The 4667-nt window shown below is 57.0% G+C and overlaps 1 pseudogene; it reads left to right on the top strand.

Moving 5' to 3' along the window:
- LOC131176989 (28S ribosomal RNA) overlaps positions 1-476 on the top strand; it is a 3186-nt pseudogene extending 2710 nt beyond the window's left edge.
- Positions 477-4667: the final 4191 nt, after the last annotated feature.

The following is a 4667-nucleotide window of genomic DNA, read 5'->3' as shown; positions in this document are numbered from 1 at the left end:
ATCATTGTGAAGCGTAATTCACCAAGTGTTGGATTGTTCACCCACCAATAGGGAACGTGAGTCGGGTTTAGACCGCCGTGAGACAAAGTTAGTTTTACCTCATCGATGACCGCGCCGCGATGGTAATTCAACCTAGTACGAGGAACCGCTGATTCGCACAATTGGTCATCGCGCTTGGTTGAAAAGCCGCTGGCGCCGGTTACCGTATACCGATTATGACCAACGCCTAAGTCGTAATCCGCCGAGCGACGCCCGTGTCCGGCGCCCGCTGTTTACTCGCAGAGGCCCTCCGCCTCAGAGGCACGCGTGCCGTTGGCTGCCTCGCGGCGGACGAGCCGCTGGCCGCTTTGAAGTACTATTCCCACCGGCGCCGCGTAATCCTTTGCAGACGACTTAAATACGCGACGGGTATTGTAGTGGCAGAGTGGCCTTGCCGCCACGATCCACCGAGATTCAGCCTTTGTCGCCCGATTCGCCCTCCTCCGCTCATCTCCTCTCGCCCACGAGGTTCCGACGCCCCTTTCCCACCCTTAACATACACGAGGAGGCCCCTTCCGAGGATGCCCCCCATCACTTTCAAGGCAAAGCAAGTCTTGAAACATTAGGTCAAGTGCCGAGCACCATCCCTTTCCAAAGTCCAAAACAGCCCGTGGCGCTGCCTGCCTCCCGCTTGCTCCCCGACGCCCGTGGCGCGCTGCCTCCCGGGCTGATCCCCTCGATTGGCCAGGATGCAAGGCCTGCCTGGGGCTTGCCCCCGACGAGCCCGTGGCGCTGCCTGCCTCCTGGGCTTGCCCCGACAGCCCGTGGGCTGCCCTGCCTCCCGGGCTGCCCCCGACAGGCCCGTGGCAAAGGCCTGCCTCCCACTTGCTCCCTCGATTGGCCCGTGGCGCTGCCTGGGCCTCCTGGGGCTGCCGACGAGCCCGTGGCGCGCCTGCCTCCCGGGCTTGCCCCCGACGGCCCGTGGCGCTGCCTGCCTCTCGCTTGCCCCGACGGCCCGTGGCAAGGCCCGCCTCCTCCCTGCTCCCCGACGGCCCGTGGCAAGGCCTGCCTCCTGGGCTTGCCCCGACCGGGCCCGTGGGCAGTGCCTGCCTCCCGGGCTGCCCCCGACGGCCCGTGGCAGTGCCTGCTTCCTCCCGCTGCCCCCGACAGCCCGCGGGCGTGCCTGCCTCCCACTTGCTCCCCTCGATTGGCCCGTGGCAAGGCCTGGCCTCCCGGGCTGCCCCCGACGGCCCGTGGCAGTGCCTGGGCCTCCCGCTGCCCCCGACAGCCCGTGGCAAGGCCTGCCTCCTGGGCTGCTTCCCGACGGCCCGCGCAGTGCCTGCCTCCCGCTGCCCCCGACGAGCCCGTGGCAAAGGCCTGCCTCCTGGGCTTGCCCCCGACGGCCCGTGGCGCTGCCTGCCTCCCGCTTGTTCCCGACAGTTGGCTGGCTGCCTGCCTCCCGCTGTTCCCGACAGCCCGTGGCGCGCCTGCCTCCCGCTGTTCTCGACGGCCCGCGGCAAGGCCTGCCTCCCGGGCTGCCCGACGCCCGCGTGGCGCGCCTGCCTCCCGCTTGCCCCCGACGGCCCGTGGCGCCTGGCTGCCTCCCAGTTGCCCCTGTCACCCCACAAATTTTCACTCCCATAGAAGTCCAATTTTTTTCGCAAGGTGGCCTGCAGAGTGAGGTTCGGTGGGCGTAAGTCCTTGCGGGGCAAAGGGGTGGTACGCATTGTGTGGCAGGCAATGCGGGCGGAAAATGAGGTTCGTCGGCTAAACAGGCCCATCGGGTGAGCTGGAGAGCAATTCGGCAAGTGCTGGTGGAAATGAGGTTCAAGCTGCCAAGCCGGGCCCAAAATGAGGTTCGTGGCGTGCTGGAGGCCTACTGGCGCCTGCGGGGCATGCTGGGGAGCTCCGCGGGCCAAAACGAGGTTCATAGGCCGAGCGGCGGGCACGAAGGCCAGCAGGGCGCGCGAGCTGCGAGGGACAGCGCCGAAACGAGGTTCGGGCGCGCGCACGGGAGCGCGGAGCACAGCGCGCGGGAGTCTGGCCGAAACGAGGTTCTTCTGGCGGGGCGCGCGTGTCACCCCATTTTATTTTGCCCCGAGAAGTCCAAGTAATTTTGTTGTTGGCTGCCCATTTGAAGGCCTAAATTGGTGCGCAGGAATATTGCTAGGAGTGGGACGTGAAATTGCCTTGCATGTGGTCCATTAAAATTGGACGTGTATTGCATGGCCTTGGAGAAAGTTCACGAGAGAGAAGGCCACTTTGCATGGGCAATTGGAGTTACACGTGAAGAGTTGTCATGACATGGGAAAAGTGGGACGTCACTTGCATGCAAATGGAAATGAGATAGTGGCCAAGTGTAGAATGGTGCATGTGGAGCGCACTATAAATTGGTCCAAGTGAAGAATTCACGTGATGCTTGACATTCGGACATGCAATTGTATTTGGTGCACTAGTGGGCGGCACATGGAGCATGGCCACTTGAAAGTGGACCACGTGGGAGTGAGGGACACACCAATGTGGCGCACTATGGTAAATCACTCAAATGAAATTAGTGGGAGCATGTGGCGCACCAAAAGTGGGACAAGTGCACTTATACATGCATGGATCATGCATGGACGTGGGAGTGTAGAAGTGCTACGGCAATGTGGAGCCAACACTTGGGCATTGGACCTAAGATATTGGGGCGCACTACATGACTCAAGTGACCAGCCCATGAGCCGTTGGTGAGGGACTTGGCAGCGCATGAGAGGCGCACCAAATGGACAGCGCATGGGACAAAGAAGAGGAGCTACGTGCATGGGAAAGCAAGCCATGCATTGGGGACTTGGAGGGAAAGTCTCCCGCCTCATGGGGCTGGTCCATGGGACCCAGCAGATTGGGCGCCCATTTTTCCCTCCACACTTGAATTTCCATTGGCAAGTGGCCAAGTTGCAAGCTAGGTGGCGCAAGGTGGTGCTGCCCCACGTCCATCATGTTGACACCTCCATTTTCCCATGCTTCTTGTGGACACCTTGAGCTGATTTTTCTGCCACATGTTGGGCACATTTGGGACAGCCTATGCATGTATATAAGGGAGTTGTTCCCTTTTATTTTCGGTAGATAGAGATTGTGTGAGAGAGTGAACTTGCGGGAGCAACTTTGTGAGAGAGCTTGAGAGAGCTTTGTTTTTCCTTTAATGGCAATTGTATAGCTTTGTAAAGGAATAAGAGAAGTAGACCCCTACTTCGTGAATCCCTTGTCTTCTACCTTTCTTTATGTTGCCGAATGTATGGTTGTTGCATGGTTGTTGAATGCTTGTTGAATGGCTTACGCATGGTTGTGATTGTGGCTTGAGCTTGCGTGAAGTTGGGTTTCATTTGTTGGTTCCTTGCTTGCCGTGCGTGGATTTGCATGCTTGCCACCTTATTGCCGTGAGGTCCATTGTGTTGCCTAGCTTGTCTACTTGTGTTGCGCATGGTTGAGGTTAGTAACTTGTCATTTATGGTAACTTCATGCTTGAGTTGATTGTGTTGCTTGCGTGAGGATACTTGTGGTAGCTTGGTGTTGAGCTTGTTGCTTGGTTGCCTTGTGTTGCGGTTTGGATGTTGAGGTGCATTATTGGGCTGTTTGTTATTATTGCGTGAGTATCTTGTTGCTTGTGGGGTTGTTGTTTCCGCCATTGTTTAAGTTTGGTAGTGAACTTATTGTTGCCGTGGGACACTTTCTTGTTGGTTGGGATTTGTTGCCGTGAGGTTTCTCTTGGTGTGTTGAGTGGTTTGCCGTGAGCCTTGTGTTTAAGGTTGGCATTATTACACCTTGTGAACGTGAGGTTCCTCATTGGGCGTTGTTGAGTTTATTGCCGTGAACAAGTGAGGTTCATTGTTGAGCTTTGGGTGACTTGTTTGCCGTGAGGTTCTTGGTGTTGGGATTGGTTGCCGTGGACCTTTAGTGTAAGGGAGGTAGCCGTGTGGGATCCTAGGGACCAAGGAGAGGCTGACTTGCTTGTGGAGGTGCAAGTGCCGCGCGGGGTAGTTGTTGTTGGGTTGAAAAAAAAATTGCCCCGTGACAGTTGGTATCAGAGCAACTGGGAGAAGTGTGTCTCGGCAAAAATGGCTGAAGTGAGTGACAAGGCGCAATGCAGTCCTTTGTTGGCAGAACAAGCGGCTGGTACAAAGACCAAGTGGTTGGGCAAGTTTATGAGCTCTTCTCAAATGAGAGAGGAGTTGGGAAACCTTGAAACGAAACTGGAGAAATTGAAAAATGAAAATGAGGCTATGAGAATTGTTCATGCCGAGGAGATGGCCACATTGAGGGAAGACAACCATGTTCTTAAAGAAGAGGTAGAAAGATTGAAGGGAGAAATGGAGGAAATGCGGGGAAAATTTGTGTTGCTTGCAAGATTGGTGGCCCGAAAATGTGGGACCAATCCTCACTCCACATTCTCTACCCCTACGGCAAGGGTGGAGAGACCTAAGCCGTGCGCAGCCAAGAGCGAGGGAGGCGCAAGGGAAAACTTCCGCAGCCCAAGTGAGAACCGAAGAGGTGTGAGGGCAGTGTTGAAGTGTTACCGGTGTAGGGGACCGCACAAGAAGCGGGACTGTCCGAAGAAGGCAGTGTTTGTGGCCAAGGGAAAAGAGCCAGAAAAATCTTCTTCACCACTGGAGCCAGCAAGCAGTGGAAGCTTGATGTGTGGGTCACTTGGTGCC

The sequence above is a fragment of the Hevea brasiliensis genome, unplaced genomic scaffold, assembly GCF_030052815.1.
Source record: "Hevea brasiliensis isolate MT/VB/25A 57/8 unplaced genomic scaffold, ASM3005281v1 Scaf300, whole genome shotgun sequence".
NCBI classification, from domain to species: Eukaryota; Viridiplantae; Streptophyta; class Magnoliopsida; order Malpighiales; family Euphorbiaceae; genus Hevea; species Hevea brasiliensis.
The sequence above is the reverse complement of the archived record's forward strand: the minus strand, read 5'-3'. Positions and strand labels throughout refer to the sequence as shown.